The following is a 24,822-nucleotide window of genomic DNA, read 5'->3' as shown; positions in this document are numbered from 1 at the left end:
ATATGTTTTTTATTAATCAAAGACAACGCTTTTTTTAAAAAGCGTTGTTATTCAGCGTTTTTTTGGGGTCAAAGACAACGCTTTTAAAAGTGTTGTCTTTGAACGTTTTTTTCTCCATGTAGCACAACACTTTTTAAAAAGTGTTGTAGAAAATATATTATTTTTATTTAAAATAAAACATAAAAAAATAATATTCCCAAATCCCCAAATCAGACTTCTCCCCCTTCTCAATTACTTCTCCCCCTTCTCAATTACTTCATTCTATACGATCCCTTTCTCTCTCCTTCTTTCAACGCTGACGCTCCCCAACATCGACACTCCCCAACACCGTCGATCCAGAAGCTCCGGCAGCTCCATCCGATCCCTTTCTCTCCTTCTTCTCTCTTTCAGTAATTTTTCTCCTGTAGCTCCGTACTGATTTCATCTTTAAAATATAGCGTATGGCTATTCTCTTTCGATTCTTGCTGTAGCTTCATAGATAAATTTTTGCTTCACAAATTTCTCATATGCTCTACGCTCAAATTGCTGCTTCACGGATTTCCCATATGTCGTGAGTTGTTAGGGTTAGCTTGGAGTAGTGCGGCTGTTGTGAATCATTTCCAGGTGGTTGGGCTTTGTTCTTGGTGCATCTATTTCGTGATTTTGAGTCATTTTGATGTTGGATTCGGGCTAGAACAGCTGTTGGTGGTCGGATTTTAGCACATTTAAATCTGCTCTGCCGTCTGCCGTAGCTTTCCTCTCAAAATCCACCGCCGAATCTTCTCTCGTTCATCGCTTTAGAACGTTTTCGGCCTCCTCTGTGTCGCTTATATCTATCTGGTCGACTCTTGTGAGCTTCGTTTGGGTTAGTTTTTTTTCCTTTTGGTTTCGTTTTCACTCTGTTCTCGGTGTTCTTGCTTCACTTTCACTCTAAAACTAAACTCGTTTTTTGTGTTATTGTTGCTTCTATTTCACCGTGAGTTTGGCAATTTTAGGTATTCAATTGAGATTCTTTTGCTATTTTGTGCATAGGTTGAAACCTTTGATTAGAAATTGATATCTTCTCGATAGTTATGGTACACCAATGCTCTGGCTGGTAGTTATGATTCTTTCTGACATTGGGTGGTTGATGAATTTGATTTCAGAATAAGAGCGAGGCTTGTCTCTCTTTTGATAGTGATTATTTTTTACAACCTTTTTTATATATATATATATATATTGGAAATAGTCGTTCTTTTTCTCGATGCTAATTGGTTCAAGAACTCTTTTCTTCTTAATGTTTCTCTATTGTTTTCAAACAATTACAATTCAGTGTTTATTAGTCTTGTTCTGCTGGAATAATTTTTTCGGTCTGTTGATTTCAAACTGTGCTTTCGATTACGGGTTAGGGATTAAGAATGGTTTCTGGTTATTCATGTTAAATATACTTAAAAATGGTTTTTTATTTGATTTTCAAGATTTTGTTTCTTTGTCTCCGATCCGAGGTGTAGATCTCTCATCTCATTTCTCACTCGTCATTTAATCTCCGTCTGTGTCCTAAAAGTCAATGATTCGTTGATTTATAAAATTTTGTGTGTCACTGTTTATGAACAATCCTGTTTCGCCTTTTTGATTTCCTTTGTTGTTGTAGAGTAGGTGTTTGTGGGTTGCAGGAAAAATAATTTATTTCCTTGATCTTTTTTAGATAAATTCTCTCGATTGTTTCATTATTTAGTGAATGCTTGTTGCAATTGATTACTCGAGTTTCTTGGCCAACCTCGGATGAAAGATTGTTGCTTCATACTTTGTTTTGGACGTTTTGGAGATTGTATTAGCATCTGTCCCTCTTAAGTAGATAGATAGATTTTGTTATCTTGACAAACTAAATCCCCCATTGGTTGTCAATGGAAGTTTATTCTTACAATCACTACATGTATGAATTTATTCACTATAAATATAATCCCAAGTCCACGTTTTCATCTGCCTTTTCTTGCTGTGATAGTGTGATGTGGTTGCTGCCAATTTTTTTTTTTTTTTTATATTTTCTCGTCAAAGTTTATGTATTTACCAAAACTTTAGCAATTTTTCGAGGAAGCTTTGATATTCCAATCATTCATGATAACCAACCTGTATAATATTTGGGAAGACAGGGCAGTGATTACAGCAAATAAACTACATAAATTTTTGTTCTTCAGAGAAATAATACAATTACTTTAAGTTGCATTGACCTCTATTTGACATTATAAGATTGTGTTTGAGATTATTTCTAGGAAGCATTTTTGAAATTTTCCTTCACAGAATTTCAAAATTCTATAATGGAAAAACAGAAAGCAGTTCCTAGAAGCAATCCCAGACACTACTTTAATCCAGGGAAACATGGCTGTGATTACATCAAAAATTTATTAATATAGAAACTGAGATTATGATTTTGTATTGGTATATTCTGTTGGTTTTCTTGAATCCATATGATTATAGAATCAATTTTCGTAAAGAAAAAAAATTAATGAAAAACTGTTGTTAACACTTGGCTTTTCCCAAAATTGTAGAGCCAAAGGGGTCCACTAGCTTTGTTGAGACCGAGTGCTCCACTTAGTATAGCATTGAATTTATTAATTCAAGGTAGTCAGTAAACTTTAGAATTGCGAGTTCTATGGAAAAATGGAGATCCCTTTAAATGGGTCCATGTCCTTCAATCATTGCATTTATTCAATCTTTTATTAGAAGCATGTGAGACTTGATTTTGTTCCATGGTAGTAGCTTGAATATCCAGTAAATTATTTACTTATTTGTGATGAATTTATCTTTTTATGAACCTGGACCATTCAAAGTGAATTCTCTTAAACTGAGTTTTCCAAATGGCTGAGAAGGAATGAGTAAACATAAATGTGACTTCTTTTTGGAATTTTTCAATCTGACTTATCACTTTAACTGTTGATTCTTTTTCTTTATGATGTCCACTCATTTATATCCATGATTTTCTGTATGAATTCTTGTCTCAAAACCATATTCTTTTTCTGCAGAAAAATCATATTTATACATCAGGAGCTTCATGTACTAATATTGCCGTAATCAGAGGAGCTCTTCGTGCTAAAAAACCAGAGCTGCTCACTGTCATATTGCCGCAGAATTTGAAAAAGCAAACCCCCAGAAAGTCAAGAGTTACTGAATCTGCATTTTCTTTGGTAAGAATTGAGGATTGATTGTCATTGGAATTATCAAAACCACAAGGTTTGCTGTAGCTAAAGTTTCATATACATTTTTGTTTAAAATATATGTTCCCACTATGCAAAATATCAATCTACTGCTCTAAGATGCCTTCATGTTGGGATCGGTTCAGAGGGTAGAGGGGGGGGTGAATACACTCTGAAACTTTTCTTCTTCTTCTTTAAAATGATCAAGTGAGGTTTAGTTCACTTAATCAGTTTTCTCAACTTCTAAAACGTTTTGAACAACTTAAATAGTGCGGAAATAGTTCAGAGGTTTTAGTGATGCAAAGTTTATAATGCAATGTATGAGCAGGATGTAAGATAAATGGCAGTAAATGCTAAAGCACGATTTTATGGAAGTTCGAAGGCTTAATCCTTCTACGTCTCCCCTTCTTCCACTTAGGAAGGAATTCACTAGAAGACTTTGGTTATTACAACGTCTTGTAATACACCCACTTCAGACTTAGGACTTATCCAATGCCTAATCCGAAACTCCTAGATTTACACAGATAAGATTCTCAGTTCTTATCAGACTGGTGGAAGCTTTCAGAGCAGCTTCAAGTCTCTTCAACACTGAGTATAGTTGAGTTGAGCTTCTCAGACTGCAGAGCGGTCGAGAGGCTTGAAAACCCTAGGATGATCCTTGACGATCAGATATGTGAACTGTAGGCGAGGGTTTATTTGAGCAGCAGATGAATGATCTTGTAAGTGTGCTCAAGTATATCAGATGAGGACTTTTGATATTAGTCAAGTGATTGAAATTTTTCTGAGTTGCTTGTCTCTCTTCGTTGTCTCGTATCACTTGTTGTTGTTCTTGTTGTTGTTCTCTTTTTGAGCAATCTTCCCTTTATATAGGTCAATCATCAACGTCTTTATTTTGAACGTTCTGATGCTGCATTGAATGCACATTTAATGCTCATAAATGCATTGATGATTCTGCATGAGGATCGTACACTGCAGACAACTTCCAGGGTCCAAAACTGGAATAAACGGTCGAATGCTTTATCTGCAGTCATTCTGTGTTTTTGCCATTTTGGTACAACCTGTTGTCTTGATTTGCAGGAGTCAACAAATCTTCTGAAACGCCGGTTCTGCTTTTAATAAAGGATCCTGCAAAGAACATCTTGTCACAGGTACTTGTCTCGAGATATCTAGATAGGCAGTTGGCATTCTACCGGTAGAGATATTTGTCCTCTGCTGGTTTGAATAACCAGTCGATAAGCTTGTGACTTCAACCGGTCGAGAGATAAAGGCGGTTGACAAGCTTCCGGTAGATAGATTTATCCTCTGCTGGTTTTGATAGCCAGTCGATAGGCTTGTGACTTCAGCCGGTCGAGGGCAAAGGCGGTTGACAAGCTTCCGGTAGAAGTTGTAGTAGATTCCTGAAATACAATGGTTGGCAGCACATTCCTATACAATGAGTTGTTGTTTGTTATCACCAAAATATCGGATTCAACAATTTCCCCCTTTTTGGTGATGACAAAACTTAAGTGCTCCAAGAACAATATGAAAGCATTAAAATGAACTTCATTGAGAGAATGAATTTCATTAAGTACAATAAACATTTTTATTACACCTACAGAAAAAAAAAATGCGGCTGTGATAAGTAAAGAAGAGATAAGTTGTTCATCTTTTGAACCAACTGGCTCCTCCTGACCTATCGCCTTCTCTTCTTCTTCTGTCGGCTTCTTCTTTTCTTCTGGACTCTTCTTCACGTCTTCTTGCCTCTGCTGCTCTACGTTGCTCTTCTTCCCCCTTTTTGGCATCACCTTGGTTGAGCCGAAGGATGACCTCAGTGAGTTGAGTGCCAAGGCAGGCTTGCATAGTGTCTATTTTTGCATCGATTTGAGCAAGTAGAGTGGCTTGCATAGTGTCCATCCGATCATTCAACTGCTTATGAAGGCGATTTTCGGATCGGATAACTTGTTCGGAGACGGTAGAGAGCGTGTTGATTTGAGTGCGATGATGATTAGTGATCTCTGTGGACAGACGAGCAAGGTCTCGAGACACGGTCTCGAAATGCCGAATCATCGTCTGGCGTGAATTATCGACCGATAAGGATGAGTTTGTTATGTCTTGAGAGAAGGACCTAACCGTTTGCATGAGCTCATGAAGCCGATTTATCAAGGTATGATCTAGAGCTGCGGCCATGGCTTCAATTAAAGAATCATCAGTCTGAATCATTTGCCCTTCTGAGTCATTTCTTGGTGAAACCGGGCTAGACTCACGATGATGTGGTGCGGGTGAACTTGCTGGAGAGCTACCCGATGGACCTTCCAATAATGGTACAGTTGGAGATGTAATAGTTTCGACTGCAGCCAATATGGTTGGTGGAGTACCAGGATCAGCACTTGGTTCATCCATAATGAGATCTTCCATAAACTTTTCAGTAGATGGAGACGGTTGAAGTGCTGGATCAGCATCAGTCACTTGCTGTTCTGGAGATGCAGGTGATACAATAGTGCTTGATATCTCCGTTGGGGGCACTGTTGCTTCACTACTGCAAGGAGCCTCTGTCACAGAGGTGACAGGTATCTCTTGTGCAACCACTTCTAAAACATCTTGTGAATGACCGGGAGAAGTGTGAGCGGTCGTCACGGGAGAGGAGTGAGCAATCACAACTGCTTTCGGTTGAGTAACTGCTTGGACTGCGGTTGAGGAGGGGTCGACCGATGAAGATGCTGCTATACTCGATCTTAGAGCATATGATTGAAAGAGGTCAGCAGTGATGAGATCGGTCAGAATCCCATCTGAAGAAGGGAGAGCATAGACGTCTTCTTCACCTTGATCTTGAGTGAGAAAGGTTTTCATCATCACTTGTGCTTCCAGCACATAAGCTTGCAAACAGGCTGCTGAAGCTGGTGTTTTGACATTGTTGAGAGCTTGGAAGTGCTGAAGTAGTTGAGTGATTTGACGTAGACTATCCTGTAGTCCAGTCAAAATCACAAAGTCATCGGCAGCGGTAGGACTCTTGGATTTGAAATTCTTGACACGCTCATTAATTAGCAGTGATAGCAGGCTTCCTCGAAGCTTCAAGTCTATGAGATGTCTTCTTCCCAGAGCCTCCACGATGTCTTCAGTATCAGCAAATAGAAGCATCTTCTGCTCAATGACGTTTAGAGATTTCCATTTAGGAAATATTTGAGCGAGTGTCAAGTGAGTGCGGGAGTGATGCCATCTGTCAAAACGTTGTAGATGACGCTTGACAGTACGGAGCACGTGAGAGATGATCATATTGAGTTCTATCGTAGCTGCTGGTTGAGCCTTGGGTGTGTAGATCATCACACCTTTCCCTTTGTCTTTGGGATCAGCTAGAGTGACCTCAGGAGCTGATGAGGCACCTTCCCGGATTATCACACCTTTTGTAGGACGAGGAGCAGTAGAAGCAACAACGGTAGTAGTCTCGACCGTTGGCAGGGTAGGAGCAAGTCCAGAAAGAGACTTTAGCTTCTTGTGCTGCCTCTTCTTCTCGCCTGCAGGCGTGGATGATACAGCTGCTTTGGAGACTGAAGGGGATGACCTGCTGAAAGCTTGAATCAGTGGAACATTCTCACGTGATTCATCTTCAGAGTCAGATTCGATGATCAGTTGACGCTTGGCAGACTTTTTGGTATGGACTGGTTTGGCCACGACCGAAACCGTTGAAAGAGGTTGAGGGATAGCAATAACCTTTGCGGTTGAGGGCAAGGTGTCGACCGCAGTCTCTTTCTTGTTCAGGAATTTGAGAATCGTAGACTTGTTGAGCCATTTGGTGGGATGCAGAGGCTCAGTCTTGGAAAAGTCCACTCCAAGGACGCCCAAGATGTGGCAGATTTGCAAAGCAAATCCCTCGGATTGCCCTTTGCCCCTGATCATTTCACATAGAATATTGAACAGAATGTCTGACCAGTTTATGTTGATCTTGGAGGCAATACAAGCCATGTATTGAAATTTTTCCAGCGTCACCTTGTCGTAAGATCCAGCCTTGGCCAGAAGATTCTTGGCCACGATATTAGTCAGTAGCCTGAATGGAGCTTTGAGAGATGTCTTCTGGGCCGGCAGTTTGATCGGAGCATCAGTAGTTGAGAACTCCTTCAACCAATAAGAGCAGTTACCATCTGGAAGATCCGTGCATTTTGTCAAACCCCTGGAGGGCAGATCAAATGTGCTGGCGAAGAACTTCTGATTGAAGGAGTAGACCTCTGTCTTGATCAAGCATTTGATAGTCCCATGCTCGATTTGAGCGGTTGCGAAGAACTCCTTCAGAACAGGCAAATCGCAGATGGCGCTGCATTCCAGAAATTTCTTCAGTCCAGAGGCTTCAAGCATGGTGAAGACCTCAGTTATTCCTGCGTTGTTTGCCTTAACAACGGAATCAAAGTTGATGGCGAGGCAAGTCTTCTGGATCGACATGATATCTGTAGATAAGAACTCGAGCAAAGAGTAAGCAAAAGCTTGAGAGTAATTCGATGGAGCGTTTAATACAATATGAAAGTTTTTAGCAAAGGTGAAAGATTGATATACGAGTGTAAAGAAGTATATATAGGAACCTATGGGCCATAGGGTGATGTCATGAAAAGTATTTTTGAAATTCAAAAAGTTTTGAAGAGCATAATCACGGCGCCCAATTAATGTCATTTGGTTCAAAGCACCAAGCTGCTAGTACGAAGCCTGTCAGAGACTAGTTAAAGGCGGATGATATGCCAATATTAATGGCAACGTAACAGCTAATCTATTAATGTCATATTGACAATCATTCCCCCTAAACACATGCATACTAACTTAAATCTACTAAGCCAAGAATATTTCGAAAATATGAAAACTTAGCGTCCGGTAGAGGCTTGGTGAATATGTCTGCTGCTTGCTGATCGGTAGAGATGTATTCCAGCCTGATTTCTTTCTTTAAGACATGATCTCGGATAAAGTGATGCCTGACATCAATGTGCTTTGTCCGAGAGTGCATCACTGGATTGTGAGTGATGGCTATGGCACTTGTATTGTCACAGTAGATTGGAGCTTCACTCGACCGAATCCCATAATCATTAAGCTGCTGTTGAATCCAGAGTATTTGAGCACAACAGCTGCCAGCAGCAAGGTATTCTGCTTCGGCGGTCGAGGTAGCAATTGATGTCTGCTTCTTACTTGACCACGAAATTAGTCTATCTCCAAGGAATTGACATGTGCCACTTGTACTTTTGCGATCAATTCTACAACCTGCATAATCTGCATCTGAATAGCCAATAAGATTAAGATTTGAATCTTTGGGATACCAAAGACCCACATTAGTAGTTCCTTTAATATATTTAAGTATTCGTTTGGTAGCAATGAAATGAGATTGCTTAGGTGCGGCTTGAAATCTAGCACATAAACAAACTGAATACATGATATCCGGTCGACTGGCAGTCAAATAGAGCAGTGAACCAATAAGGCCTCGATACATGGTTACCTCGACCGGAATTCCCCCTTCATCTTTATCAAGCTTAATTGATGTACTCATGGGGGTAGATACAGTTGAGCATTGTTCCATTCCAAACTTCTTTACCAATTCCTTGGCATACTTGGACTGATTGATGAATATTCCAGTTTCAAGTTGCTTTACTTGAAGTCCAAGAAAGAAGTTTAGCTCGCCCATCATGCTCATTTCAAACTTCTCCTTCATCAGTTTAGAGAACTTTGAGCACAACTTGGGGTTAGTTGACCCAAATATAATGTCATCAACATAAATTTGTACTAGTAACACATGATCACCTTTTACAAATTTAAACAGGGTCTTATCGACCGTTCCAATTTGGAAATCATGTTCCAGTAAAAATTTTAGCAAAGTGTCATACCAAGCACGCGGTGCTTGTTTTAATCCATAGAGAGCTTTGTCAAGTTTATAGATATATTGAGGATGAGTAGGATTGACAAAACCTGGTGGTTGTTCAACGTACACCTCTTCTTGAAGTAGACCATTGAGGAATGCAGACTTCACATCCATTTGATAAACTTTAAAATTCTTGAAGGCTGCATGAGCAAGAAAGATGCGGATTGCTTCTAGTCTTGCAACTGGCGCGAAAGATTCCTCAAAGTCTATGCCTTCTTCTTGTCTGAATCCTTGAGCAACAAGTCGAGCTTTGTTACGCACAACAGTGCCATGTTCATCGAGCTTGTTACGAAACACCCATCTAGTTCCAATCACATTTTGATTTTTCGGTCGAGGAACTAGATGCCAAACATTGTTGCGGGTGAATTGATTCAACTCTTTTTGCATAGCTTCAATCCAGCTGGCATCTGATAGAGCTTCATCTATTTTCTTGGGTTCTACCTGAGATATGAAAGCGGCATGCAAGAATTCATTAATCATTTGACCACGCGTTTTTCGAGGAGCAGAAGGGTCACCTATGACCAACCCAGGTGGATGATCTTTGTTCCACCTAAAATAATTCCCTAAAGGGTTGTCATCAATTGGTTGATGAACGTCCTCGTTTACTGGATCATCATTGGCAGGAGGATCGTTATCAACCGGTGGATCCACTTCTGGCCTTGTTTGATCACAAACGGTAGAGGGAGCTGGATCATCCTTCTTTGGAGGATATAGATCACTGTCACTCTCTTCCTGTAGATTTGTGTTTTCCAATCTGTGACTCAGATCATTTATGCTCCCTTGAGTTTGTTCTGTACAAAGAGTAGATTCATCAAAAACAACATGAATGGTTTCCTCGACCGTTAGTGATCTTTGATTGAACACTCGATAAGCTCTGCTAACGGCTGAGTAACCAATAAAAGTTCCTTCGTCTGCTTTAGCATCGAAGGCTGTCAAATGGTTTTTGCCATTGTTGTGGATAAAGCATTTGCACCCAAAAATTTTGAAGTATGAAATATCAGGTTTTGTGCCATTCCAGATCTCATATGGAGTTTTGTTAAATTGTTTATTAATCATAGATCTGTTTTGAGTATAGCAAGCTGTGTTAACTGCTTCTGCCCAAAGCCTTTGAGAAACATTTGAATCAGCAATCATAGTTCTGGCTGCTTCTTTTAAAGTACGGTTCCTTCTTTCAGCCACCCCATTTTGCTGTGGGGATCTAGCAGCTGACAGCTCATGCTTGATTCCCTGATCATCTAGATAAGTCATAAGAGTGGTGTTTAAAAATTCAGTCCCTCTATCACTCCTGATCCTATCTATCACAGTAGATTGTTCATTTTGCAAGCGTTTAAAAAGCTTAATCAGGTGAGGTGCAGTTTGATCTTTTGAAGAGAGAAAGATGACCCAAGTAAATCGAGAAAAGTCATCTATAACAACAAGAGCATATCTCATTCCCCCTAAGCTTCTTACTGGTATAGGGCCAAATAGGTCCATGTGAATTAAATCTAAACATTTGGAAGAAGACATACACCCTTTATTTTTAAAAGTTGCTCTCACCTGCTTTCCTAGTTGACACGCAGGACAAACTTTATCTTTTATAAAAACTCCTTCGGGCAGTCCAGAAACCAAATCATGCTTCCTCAAGTTAGAAATGGACTTAAAATTTAGATGATTTAATCGCTTATGCCACAACCAATGTTTATCATGATGAGCAGTAAGACAAGTAGGTGAGGAAATATGTGAGCAAGACCAGTTTACCTTGTAGGTGTTTAGGTCTCGTACACCGGTCATAAGAGTCTCACCTTTGTCATTTTTTATGAAGCAAGTGTGTTTGTGAAACTCGACCGAATGATCATTGTCACAAAGTTGACTAATACTTATCAAATTATAGCATAGTTTGTCAACAAGTAACACATCTTTAATAATGATGTTACCATGGATAATCTTACCCTTACCCATGGTTTTACCTTTGGAGTTGTCTCCAAAGCTGATCTTTGGTCCTTTGCACAACACCACTTCTGTTAGAAGTTCTGGATTCCCTGTCATGTGACGTGAGCAACCGCTATCTAAATACCAGGTAGTATCCTTGATAGAAGTGGTTTTCTCACCCGTTTGGACTTTTAGTACCTGCAAAGAGTGAAGAACTTTTGGTGCCCATATCTAGTAGGGTCCAGGTCGGATTAGCCCTTTCGGGACCCACACCTGGAACACCCTTACAGGTTTGCCCGTGTGTGTGTCCAGAAATCTGTGCGGTCGATAGGCAATAAATGTGTGTGCTTGTGAGGTTGCTGTGTGCTGCTTGCCTTTTTGATTTTCATCAGTTAGCCTGTACCTCTTTTGAACTGGCCTGCAATTAAAGTACTGGTAAGGCTTCTCCTTTGACCATCTTTTCTTAGAGTAGTTAGACTCATTCCATGGCCTTTTGAAATTAGATTGGTTTCCCTTTCTTCTTTCATTAGGTTTTGGTTTGATCCAAGTTCCTCTTTGATTAGAGATCTGGGGATCCACATATCCCAGCCCTTTATGCTTAGAGCTTCGTTCGTTAGATACTTTCTGATTTTTGTCAAAGCTGCACTTATCGTGTTCATATATCGTGCTGGACCTGACGAATCTTATTTTGTTAAGATTGCCTTTGTCCAGGCTTGACTGAATACAGGACTCCATAGACTGTTCATTTGTTCCAAACCCTAGACCGGTCTTATCATGTACCGGTCTTTGGATTTCTTGAATCTTGTCAATGGTTACAGAAGATTTATTCCAAGCCTTAATGGTTTCAAGTAGTTTTTTATTCTCAATCAAGGTAGCTTGGAATACTCTTTTCAAGGTGTCGTTCTCAGTAGCCAGCAGACTTAGCTTGACCTTAAGACCATCAAGCTCTTTTTGCTGCATGCAGCTTGATTTGCTTGACTTATCTTTTAGGTCAGCTCTTTCTGCCTTTACTTCCTCGAACTCCTTGGATAATGCTTTGTATTCATTAGCCATTTCGTGTAAAGCAGTAACCAAATCACTGTGAGTAAATTCAGGTGAGCCAAAGTCAAATACCTCCTCAGCTTCTTCTTCGATGTCAGCCATAAGGCATTCCACCTTTTCATCATCGCTGTCATCTGAAGAGCTTCCGGTATTGGAGTTGTCGGAGTCAGACTCAGCCCACTTGCTTTTGCTTTCGTCTGCTACTAGAACCCTTTGGTCTCTTCCTTTTCTAAGGGTCCTCTTGTCCTCCTTGCCCCTTCTTCTTTCAGAAAATTGCTTCTGATCATTGCTCTTAGGCTTGGTGCACTCTGCAATGAAGTGGCCTGGCTTGCCACAGTTAAAACAAGTAGGACCATCGTTTGTATGGTCCGATTTATGATAATTTTTAAATTTAGAATTGTTTTTACGCATAAATTTACCAAATTTCTTGACAAAGAGTTTCATGGCTTCATTGCTGATTTGCTCAGCTGATCTCTTTGGAGCTTCCTCGACCGGTGGACGTATCACGGTTGAGGTTAAGGCCTTGGTTGGTTGAGAGGTAGATGGTTCATCTTCTGTTCTCATGTTGAGCTCGAACTCGTAGGCTTTGAGATCTGCAAAGAGATCATGCAGTTCAACCTTGCTCAAGTCTTTTGACTCTCTCATGGCCACTGTCTTGATCTCCCATTCTTTGGGCAGAGCTCTCATAACCTTCACAGCAATTTCACGGTTAGTATAAATTTTACCTAAAGCAATAAGATCACAAATGATACTACTGAACCGTTCATCAAATTCAGCCATGGTTTCCCCTGGCTTCATTTTGGCGTTGTCATATTTTTGAATGGCCAAGGTGAGCTTGTTTTCCTTTGTCTGGTCATTCCCTTCACACAGCTGAGTGAGCTTCTCCCAAATCTCCTTTGCTGTGGGACATGACTTGATTTTGCTGAACATATTCTTGTCCAGTGTTTTGTATAGGATGTCCCGGGCCACATTGTCAAGATTGGCCTTCTTTTTGTCCTCAGTGGTCCACTCAGCTCTTGGTTTCTCAATCATTTGTCCTGCACCATCGGCTAGAGCTGGGTTGACCTTCATAATTTTGATAGGACCGTCTGTTATGACATATAGCATGTCATCATCCTGTGCTGCAAGATGTGCCTGCATGCGAATTTTCCAATCATCATACTCTTCTTTAGAAAACATAGGAATTCTGTTGAAAGAAGTCATGATTTTAAAACTTTAGATCAGCAGTTGAGAAAGGAACCCGCTCTGATACCACTTGTTGGGATCGGTTCAGAGGGTAGAGGGGGGGTGAATACACTCTGAAACTTTTCTTCTTTTTCTTCAAAATGATCAAGCGAGGTTTAGTTCACTTAATCGATTTCCTCAACTTCTAAAACGTTTTGAACAACTTAAATAGTGCGGAAATAGTTCAGAGGTTTTAGTGATGCAAAGTTTATAATGCAATGTATGAGCAGAAAGTAAGATAAAAGGCAGTAAAGACTAAGGCACGATTTTATGGAAGTTCGAAGGCTTAATCCTTCTACGTCTCCCCTTCTTCCACTTAGGAAGGAATTCACTAGAAGACTTTGGTTATTACAACGTCTTGTAATACACCCACTTCAGACTTAGGACTTATCCAATGCCTAATCCGAAACTCCTAGATTTACACAGATAAGATTCTCAGTTCTTATCAGACTGGTGGAAGCTTTCAGAGCAGCTTCAAGTCTCTTCAACATTGAGTATAGTTGAGTTGAGCTTCTCAAACTGCAGAGCGGTCGAGAGGCTTGGAAACCCTAGGATGATCCTTGACGATCAGATATGTGAACTGTAGGCGAGGGTTTATTTGAGCAGCAAAATGAATGATCTTGTAAGTGTGCTCAAGTATATCAGATCAGGACTTCTGATATTATTCAAGTGATTGAGTTGATTGAGATTTTTCTGAATTGCTTGTCTCTCACCGTTGTCACTTGTTGATTCTTGAGCAATCTTCCCTTTATAGGTCAATCATCAACGTCTTTATTTTGAACGTTCTGATGCTGCATTGAATGCACATTTAATGCTCATAAATGCATTGATGATTCTGCATGAAGATCGTACACTGCAGACAACTTCCAGGGTCCAAAACTGGAATAAACGGTCGAATGCTTTATCTGTAGTCATTCTGTGTTTTTGCCATTTTGGTGCAACCTGTTGTCTCGATTGCAGGAGTCAACAAATCTTCTGATACGCCGGTTCTGCTTTTAATAAAAGATCTTTGCAAGGAACATCTTGTCACAGGTACTGGTCTCGAGATATCTAGATAGTCAGTTGGCATTCTACCGGTAGAGATATTTGTCCTCTACTGGTTTGAATAACCAGTCGATAGGCTTGAGACTTCAACCGGTCGAGAGACATAGGCGGTTGACAAGCTTCCGGTAGATAGATTTATCCTTGTGTCTTCAGCCGGTCGAGAGCAGGGGCGGTTGACAAGCTTCCGGTAGAAGTTGTAGTAGATTCCTGAAATACGATGGTTGGAAGCACATTCCTATACAATGAGTTGTTGTTTGTTATCACCAAAATATCGGATTCAACAAATATTATATTTCATTAAAATTAACCAAATAGAATTATAGGAAAAGTAATTGCAATAATTACCTGTTAACTGCGTACGAAGTCAAAATCAACCGTCAAATTAAATTATAATCTGTCAATATTTTAAAAAAAATAGAAATGAAATGAGATTGCTTAGGTGCGGCTTGAAATCTAGCACATAAACAAACTGAATACATGATATCCGGTCGACTGGCAGTCAAATAGAGCAGTGAACCAATAAGGCCTCGATACATGGTTACCTCGACCGGAATTCCCCCTTCATCTTTATCAAGCTTAATTGATGTACTCATGGGGGTAGATACAGTTGAGCATTGTTCCATTCCAAACTTCTTTACCAATTCCTTGGCATACTTGGACTGATTGATGAATATTCCAGTTTCAAGTTGCTTTACTTGAAGTCCAAGAAAGAAGTTTAGCTCGCCCATCATGCTCATTTCAAACTTCTCCTTCATCAGTTTAGAGAACTTTGAGCACAACTTGGGGTTAGTTGACCCAAATATAATGTCATCAACATAAATTTGTACTAGTAACACATGATCACCTTTTACAAATTTAAACAGGGTCTTATCGACCGTTCCAATTTGGAAATCATGTTCCAGTAAAAATTTTAGCAAAGTGTCATACCAAGCACGCGGTGCTTGTTTTAATCCATAGAGAGCTTTGTCAAGTTTATAGATATATTGAGGATGAGTAGGATTGACAAAACCTGGTGGTTGTTCAACGTACACCTCTTCTTGAAGTAGACCATTGAGGAATGCAGACTTCACATCCATTTGATAAACTTTAAAATTCTTGAAGGCTGCATGAGCAAGAAAGATGCGGATTGCTTCTAGTCTTGCAACTGGCGCGAAAGATTCCTCAAAGTCTATGCCTTCTTCTTGTCTGAATCCTTGAGCAACAAGTCGAGCTTTGTTACGCACAACAGTGCCATGTTCATCGAGCTTGTTACGAAACACCCATCTAGTTCCAATCACATTTTGATTTTTCGGTCGAGGAACTAGATGCCAAACATTGTTGCGGGTGAATTGATTCAACTCTTTTTGCATAGCTTCAATCCAGCTGGCATCTGATAGAGCTTCATCTATTTTCTTGGGTTCTACCTGAGATATGAAAGCGGCATGCAAGAATTCATTAATCATTTGACCACGCGTTTTTCGAGGAGCAGAAGGGTCACCTATGACCAACCCAGGTGGATGATCTTTGTTCCACCTAAAATAATTCCCTAAAGGGTTGTCATCAATTGGTTGATGAACGTCCTCGTTTACTGGATCATCATTGGCAGGAGGATCGTTATCAACCGGTGGATCCACTTCTGGCCTTGTTTGATCACAAACGGTAGAGGGAGCTGGATCATCCTTCTTTGGAGGATATAGATCACTGTCACTCTCTTCCTGTAGATTTGTGTTTTCCAATCTGTGACTCAGATCATTTATGCTCCCTTGAGTTTGTTCTGTACATAGAGTAGATTAATCAAAAACAACATGAATGGTTTCCTCGACCGTTAGTGATCTTTGATTGAACACTCGATAAGCTCTGCTAACGGCTGAGTAACCAATAAAAGTTCCTTCGTCTGCTTTGGCATCGAAGGCTGTCAAATGGTTTTTGCCATTGTTGTGGATAAAGCATTTGCACCCAAAAATTTTGAAATAAGAAATATCAGGTTTTGTGCCATTCCAGATCTCATATGGAGTTTTGTTAAATCGTTTATTAATCATAGATCTGTTTTGAGTATAGCAAGCTGTGTTAACTGCTTCTGCCCAAAGTCTTTGAGAAACATTTGAATCAGCAATCATAGTTCTGGCTGCTTCTTTTAAAGTACGGTTCCTTCTTTCAGCCACCCCATTTTGCTGTGGGGATCTAGCAGCTGACAACTCATGCTTGATTCCCTGATCATCTAGATAAGTCATAAGAGTGGTGTTTAAAAATTCAGTCCCTCTATCACTCCTGATTCTATCTATCACAGTAGATTGTTCATTTTGCAAGCGTTTAAAAAGCTTAATCAGGTGAGGTGCAGTTTGATCTTTTGAAGAGAGAAAGATGACCCAAGTAAATCGAGAAAATTCATCTATAACAACAAGAGCATATCTCATTCCCCCTATGCTTCTTACTGGTATAGGACCAAATAGGTCCATGTGAAGTAAGTCTAAACATTTGGAAGAAGACATACACCCTTTATTTTTAAAAGTTGCTCTCACCTGCTTTCCTAGTTGACAAGCAGGACAAACTTTGTCTTTTATAAAATCTCCTTCGGGCAGACCAGAAACCAAATCATGCTTCCTCAAGTTAAAAATGGACTTAAAATTTAGATGATTTAACCGCTTATGCCACAACCAATGTTTATCATGATGAGCAGTAAGACAAGTAGGTGAAGAAATATGTGAGCAAGACCAGTTTACCTTGTAGGTGTTTAGGTCTCGTACACCGGTCATAAGAGTCTCACCTTTGTCATTTTTTATGAGGCAAGTGTGTTTGTGAAACTCGACCGAATGATCATTGTCACATAGTTGACTAATACTTATCAAATTATAGCATAGTTTGTCAACAAGTAACACATTTTTAATAATGATGTTACCATGGATGATCTTACCCTTACCCACGGTTTTACCTTTGGAGTTGTCTCCAAAGCTGATCTTTGGTCCTTTGCACAACACCACTTCTGTTAGAAGTTCTGGATTCCCTGTCATGTGTCGTGAGCAACCGCTATCTAAATACCAGGTAGTGTCCTTGATAGAAGTGGTTTTCTCGCCCGTTTGGACTTTTAGTACCTGCAAAGAGTGAAGAACTTTTGGTACCCATATCTAGTAGGGTCCAGGTCGGATTAGCCCTTTCGGGACCCACACCTGGAACACCCTTACAGGTTTGCCCGTGTGTGTGTCCAGAAATCTGTGCGGTCGATAGGCAGTAAATGTGTGTGCTTGTGAGGTTGCTGTGTGCTGCTTGCCTTTTTTATTTTCATCAGTTAGCCTGTACCTCTTTTGAACTGGCCTGCAATTAAAGTACTGGTAAGGCTTCTCCTTTGACCATCTTTTCTTAGAGTAGTTAGACTCATTCCATGGCCTTTTGAAATTAGATTGGTTTCCCTTTCTTCTTTCATTAGGTTTTGGTTTGATCCAAGTTCCTCTTTGATTAGAGGTCTGGGGATCCACATATCCCAGCCCTCTATGCTTAGAGCTTCGTTCGTTCGATACTTTCTGATTTTTGTCAAAGCTGCACTTATCGTGTTCATATATCGTGCTGGACCTGACAAATCTTATTTTGTTAAGATTGCCTTTGTCCAGGCTTGACTGAATACAGGATTCCATAGACTGTTCATTTGTTCCAAACCCTAGACCGGTTTTATCATGTACCGGTCTTTGGATTTCTTGAATCTTGTCAATGGTTACCGAAGATTTATTCCAAGCCTTAATGGTTTCAAGTAGTTTTTTATTCTCAATCAAGGTAGCTTGGAATACTCTTTTCAAGGTGTCGTTCTCAGTAGCCAGCAGACTTAGCTTGACCTTAAGACCATCAAGCTCTTTTTGCTGCATGCAGCTTGATTTGCTTGACTTATCTTTTAGGTCAGCTCTTTCTGCCTTTACTTCCTCGAACTCCTTGGATAATGCTTTGTATTCATTAGCCATTTCGTGTAAAGCAGTAACTAAATCACTGTGAGTAAATTCAGGTGAGCCAAAGTCAAATACCTCCTCAGCTTCTTCTTCGATGTCGGCCATAAGGCATTCCACTTTTTCATCATCGCTGTCATCTGAAGAGCTTCCGGTATTGGAGTTGTCAGAGTCAGACTCAGCCCACTTGCTTTTGCTTTCGTCTGCTACTAGAACCCTTTGGTCTCTTCCTTTTCTAAACGTCCTTTTATCCTCCTTACCCCTTCTTCTTTCGGAGAATTGCTTCTGATCATTGTTCTTAGGCTTGGTGCAGTCTGCAATGAAGTGGCCTGGCTTTCCACAGTTAAAACAAGTAGGACCATCGTTTGTATGGTCCGATTTATGATAATTTTTAAATTTAGAATTGTTTTTACGCATAAATTTACCAAATTTCTTGACAAAGAGTGTCATGGCTTCATTGCTGATTTGCTCAGCTGATCTCTTTGGAGCTTCCTCGACCGGTGGACATATCACGGTTGAGGTTAAGGCCTTGGTTGGTTGAGAAGTAGATGGTTCATCTTCTGTTCTCATGTTGAGCTCGAACTCATAGGCTTTGAGATCTGCAAAGAGATCATGCAGTTCAACCTTGCTCAAGTCTTTTGACTCTCTCATGGCCACTGTCTTGATCTCCCATTCTTTGGGCAGAGCTCTCATAACCTTCACAGCAATTTCACGGTTAGTATAAGTTTTACCTAAAGCAATAAGATCACAGATGATACTACTGAACCGTTCATCAAATTCAGCCATGGTTTCCCCTGGCTTCATTTTGGCGTTGTCATATTTTTGAATGGCCAGAGTGAGCTTGTTTTCCTTTGTCTGGTCATTCCCTTCACACAGCTGAGTGAGCTTCTCCCAAATCTCCTTTGCTGTGGAACATGACTTGATTTTGCTGAACATATTCTTGTCCAGTGTTTTGTATAGGATGTCCCGGGCCACATTGTCAAGATTGGCCTTCTTTTTGTCCTCAGTGGTCCACTCAGCTCTTGGTTTCTCAATCATTTGTCCTGCACCATCGGCTAGAGCTGGGTTGACCTTCATAATTTTGATAGGACCGTCTGTTATGACATATAGCATGTCATCATCCTGTGCTGCAAGATGTGCCTGCATGCGAATTTTCCAATCATCATACTCTTCTTTAGAAAACATAGGAATTCTGTTGAAAGAAGTCATGATTTGAAAACTTCAGATCAGCAGTTGAGAAAGGAACCCGCTCTGATACCACTTGTTGGGATCGGTTCAGAGGGTAGAGGGGGGGGTGAATACACTCTGAAACTTTTCTTCTTCTTCTTTAAAATGATCAAGTGAGGTTTAGTTCACTTAATCAGTTTTCTCAACTTCTAAAACGTTTTGAACAACTTAAATAGTGCGGAAATAGTTCAGAGGTTTTAGTGATGCAAAGTTTATAATGCAATGTATGAGCAGGATGTAAGATAAATGGCAGTAAATGCTAAAGCACGATTTTATGGAAGTTCGAAGGCTTAATCCTTCTACGTCTCCCCTTCTTCCACTTAGGAAGGAATTCACTAGAAGACTTTGGTTATTACAACGTCTTGTAATACACCCACTTCAGACTTAGGACTTATCCAATGCCTAATCCGAAACTCCTAGATTTACACAGATAAGATTCTCAGTTCTTATCAGACTGGTGGAAGCTTTCAGAGCAGCTTCAAGTCTCTTCAACACTGAGTATAGTTGAGTTGAGCTTCTCAGACTGCAGAGCGGTCGAGAGGCTTGAAAACCCTAGGATGATCCTTGACGATCAGATATGTGAACTGTAGGCGAGGGTTTATTTGAGCAGCAGATGAATGATCTTGTAAGTGTGCTCAAGTATATCAGATGAGGACTTTTGATATTAGTCAAGTGATTGAAATTTTTCTGAGTTGCTTGTCTCTCTTCGTTGTCTCGTATCACTTGTTGTTGTTCTTGTTGTTGTTCTCTTTTTGAGCAATCTTCCCTTTATATAGGTCAATCATCAACGTCTTTATTTTGAACGTTCTGATGCTGCATTGAATGCACATTTAATGCTCATAAATGCATTGATGATTCTGCATGAGGATCGTACACTGCAGACAACTTCCAGGGTCCAAAACTGGAATAAACGGTCGAATGCTTTATCTGCAGTCATTCTGTGTTTTTGCCATTTTGGTACAACCTGTTGTCTTGATTTGCAGGAGTCAACAAATCTTCTGAAACGCCGGTTCTGCTTTTAATAAAGGATCCTGCAAAGAACATCTTGTCACAGGTACTTGTCTCGAGATATCTAGATAGGCAGTTGGCATTCTACCGGTAGAGATATTTGTCCTCTGCTGGTTTGAATAACCAGTCGATAAGCTTGTGACTTCAACCGGTCGAGAGATAAAGGCGGTTGACAAGCTTCCGGTAGATAGATTTATCCTCTGCTGGTTTTGATAGCCAGTCGATAGGCTTGTGACTTCAGCCGGTCGAGGGCAAAGGCGGTTGACAAGCTTCCGGTAGAAGTTGTAGTAGATTCCTGAAATACAATGGTTGGCAGCACATTCCTATACAATGAGTTGTTGTTTGTTATCACCAAAATATCGGATTCAACACTTCATATGTCTCAGATTCTTCACCCTTTCATGAGTTTATGTGCCTAGAAAGATGGTCTAGGAAAACTTGTACAACAGATTATAATGATGCAATGATTTATGAATTTCCAGGTACAAAATGTGATAGAAAAACCACACAATGATCATCTTCCATTGATAGAGGCCAGCAGGTATGCTTGTTTTGCTTTTGAGGAAGCACGCTTAATTTCCCATTGTCCTGTTTCTTATTTCCATATGGAGATTAAAATTTAAAGGAGAATCATTAGAAATCAATTTTGATGATTAACTTAATGTCGTGGGTTTGATTCAAGTTGGTTTAAATTATGATTTCTTTTCCATTAACATATAATTTTTTTTTGTTTGCATGGGTTGACATTAACTTTTCCATTAACTTTTGTGTTTAAGAGATCTTTCTGTTGATTTAAAATATGAAATTCAAGAAGGTACCCTTCTGTTTAGACATTATATTTCTTCCAATATTTGGCGATTCTGTAGCCAACTCTATGATTATATTAAACTTTTATTTAAATTTACATGCATTAAGTTGCCTATGAACTGCTTTATCTTGTTGCTGACCATTAAGCTGACTATTAAAATTATTTTTTAATTCTTTATTTTGTATTTTAAATGTGGATGCTTATTCATTTTCTGGTTCATGCTGACATGATAAAAACCGTAGAATATATTATGCCTGAACATGCAAGGCAACTGTTTTAAATTGGCATAACAGCCTTTTTGTTTTTTTTTGGTGATGATCTTTGAGTTATACCTCATTTTTCTCACCAAATTACTACCAACTCCAGCTGATGGCTATTCTAGTTAATGTTTGGCTAACCTATGTAATTATTTGTTTTCTATTTAAATGAATATGCTGCTCAATTGGTGAAACAGAAGATAGATTATTTGTTTTGCGTTCCCTGTATTCTAATGGTATAGATTTGACGTATCATACTTGGATATGGCATGGTGAAAGGTCTGCGATGAAGAACTCAAAGAATGATCTCTTATTTGGTTGAGTGGTGAATCGTTTAATCAACTAGTTTTGGCGCCATGTAATATCGGGTAAGTAAAAATTTAAATATCAATTTGGTTGCTTTATTTCGATTATTTATTGAATTAGACGCACTAATTATGTTTTTTTTGCGTAGCTATCATTGGATTCTCACTGTTATTCAACCATACAAGGATGTTATTTATGTGTTGGATTCCTTAAGTCACCGCATTCGTGATGATGATTGGAAATATGTAGTGGAAATGTGAGTTCATATTTATTTATTTTTAACAAATATTTAATTCACTCATACAAAAACTCATATATCAAGTATATTGAAGGGCCTTGCGATTGTTTAACTCAAACAAAGGAAGGAAGGGTAGATAGAATGCTATGTGGGTAGTAGTACAGGTATGCATAATTTATGTTTAATATATTATTTTTAAATATCTAAATTTGTCACCAAAAATTTTCTCTACTACCATAGGGTCCTCGGCAGCCAGATGCAAAACAATGTGGTCTTTATGTGATGAGATATATGAGACAAATTATTCAAGAAGTTGAGAATATCGAGGACGTTTCACTACGATCATTAGTAATATTTCTTAACTAAAATAATTACAACTAAATTATTTTAAATTTGCAAAGTTATTGTTATATGATTTTTTATTAACATAATATATGTGACAGTTCTCAAAAGGTGAGTACTCGTTAGAAAAAATTAAAGAGGTGCTTTCAGAGTTGACAGAATGTATACAAGAATACGTTTATGAATAGGTATGCACATGTATTTTTATATATTTGTATGCAGGTTATTTTGCTTCTAGTTTTGGCTGTTACATTTAATAGTTTTCAAATTTTTGAATTGATCTCTACTCTTTGCTTTTTGAGTTTGGGTCATCCACAAGCACATTCATCATCATCCTATGTTTCATAGTTTTGGGCTGATTTCGAGACACTTGTATGAACATTAATTGCTCTTGTTTGAAAATTTTGTGATTAGCATTGATGCTAATATAATAATTTTCCACTAAAATCTTTTTCTATCATTTATAATGAAGGGCAATTTTTTGCATCTTAGCATGAAAGTACTGTACCTGGGTCACATTGTAACTTGTTCTGTTGCTTGAATTTATATGTTTATATATGTATCCTTGTTCGATCATACTCGAGTATATATGTGCATGTGGAGTGGCTAGCTCTGAAAAATAGAGAATTAATGATCATGAGTTGCTGCGCATGCATGATATACATATGATATATGATATATATGAGTTGCTCGAGAATTATTGACATTGTATTTAATGTCTATGCTTTTGTTTGATGCTGATGATTCAAGAGCTCAGCTCCCATTACCATAAGTTTTTGTTGTGTTTCTCCTGTTTTCTTCGTATTTTTTGCGATTTGTTTTGAATAACATGGTATGGGAATGTATCTTAATGATCATTGAGATGGGATTTTTGGGGTGCATGGATTGATGTAAGAGCTTTGTAAATTGTTTACTTGTTAAATGTTAGTTGCATCCTTGTGTTAGATAAATTTAATCTTAAGAATTCTTATAAATCCTCAAAAAAAAAAAAAGAATTCTTATTAAACAAAAAAATAATAATATTAAGAATGCCTTGCTTTTTCCTGTGGGATGTTAATTTGTTGAATGTTGGTGATATCCATGCTAGGATACTTGCACTGCCTAGATGCAAGATGCACTTTCATGAATATTTTAAATCATGCATCATTATGCTACGAAATCTGAATGGTGGAAGTTTTTGATATAATAGCAATGTGCAGAGGGCACGTTTTTGGGTTGACTAATACCATTTTTGTTCAATGCCCTGAGATCTATTTAATATACCCTACTGGATTTTAGATCTATATGTTGGATTCTTAAGCTATCAAATTTTGAAGCTTTCTCGATTTCAAGGGCTTTGAAATCGAGAAAGCATTTGCTGCATGACTTAATGAAATTAAAAAATGTGTGCTCTGCTTGACGTGGCCATTGATGATTAAAAGAACAATGAAATTAAAGAATGATTTCATGGTAGCTTTGCGAATTTGAGGCTGCATGTTTACCCTTTTGGATGAGCTGTATCATATGATTTATGGTTAGATTTATATGGTTTGATATGATGTGTTATATTTAACATGTGTTATCTAATGTTGTATTTCAGAAATCTGGTTCTTACTGGTGGCAGAGATCGTCTGGTTCTTACTGGTGGCGGAGATCGTCGCTAACTATGGTCGCATTCAGAAAAATTGCATTGTTAGGAACAATTTTCTTTCAATATTGCAGCACCATCTTTGTGGGGATAGCTAGCATTAAATGCTTGTTGATACCTTGCAATTTCAATATATTGCGGCACAATGACTCTATACTTTTTTATGAGAATATTTTGCCACAGATTTGCAATTTCATGTATTTTAATAGTGTTATTTATATATAAATTTAAATTTGAAAAAAATCGAAAACAACGTTCTTAACGACAACGTTTTTTATTGGTTATTTTGGCACAAATTAACAACAAAGCACAATGATTTTTTAAGCAACATTTGCCAAGCACAACGCTTTTTTTACACAGAGAAAGCGTTGTCGTAGCTTCAATCCACAACGCTTTATATGCATTGTGATTTCTACAAACAACAACGCTTTTGAAGCGTTGTCTTTTATACAATCTACAACGCTTTTAAGCGTTGTATTTTCTAGTATACCACAATGCTTAAAAGCGTTGTAGCTTGTATAAAAGACAACGCTTCAAAAGCGTTGTTGTTTGTAGAAATCATAACGCATATAAAGCGTTGTGGATTGAAGCTACGACAACGCTTTCTCACTGCACTAAAGCGTTGTAAATTCAAAATACCACAACGCTTTTAATAGATACGACAACGCTTTATAAGCGTTGTCGTATCCAAATACCACAATGCTGTTTTAAGCGTTGTCTTTTCCGAAAATCACAACGCTTTTTCCGCGTTGTCTTTGAGCGTGGTCTTTTACAACACAGGCTACGACAACGCTTTTTTGGGGACATTAACAACGCGGAAAAAGCGTTGTCTTTGGCCGTTTTTCTTGTAGTGAATTGAGATGACTTTGACAGCCCGA

The 24,822-nt window shown here is 38.9% G+C and overlaps 1 long non-coding RNA gene across 3 annotated transcripts; it reads left to right on the top strand.

Annotated features, from left to right (window-relative positions):
* Positions 1-220: 220 nt before the first annotated feature.
* Positions 221-24,185, top strand: LOC140891200 (uncharacterized). 3 transcript variants are annotated; one of them, XR_012152449.1, is made up of 10 exons: positions 221-389; positions 563-844; positions 2,979-3,140; positions 20,849-20,907; positions 21,674-21,799; positions 21,886-21,993; positions 22,070-22,139; positions 22,216-22,323; positions 22,419-22,505; positions 23,897-24,182. It is a non-coding gene; the product is annotated as an uncharacterized lncRNA (long non-coding RNA). The 3 variants fall into 3 exon arrangements; XR_012152450.1 differs by having other exon boundaries at positions 221-844; positions 21,711-21,799; positions 23,897-24,185; XR_012152448.1 differs by having other exon boundaries at positions 221-844; positions 23,897-24,181.
* Positions 24,186-24,822: the final 637 nt, after the last annotated feature.

This window comes from Henckelia pumila, chromosome 3 (genome assembly GCF_033568475.1).
Source record: "Henckelia pumila isolate YLH828 chromosome 3, ASM3356847v2, whole genome shotgun sequence".
Taxonomy (NCBI): Eukaryota; Viridiplantae; Streptophyta; class Magnoliopsida; order Lamiales; family Gesneriaceae; genus Henckelia; species Henckelia pumila.
Note: the sequence above shows the minus strand (reverse complement) of the source record. Positions and strands in the feature narration are given on the sequence as shown.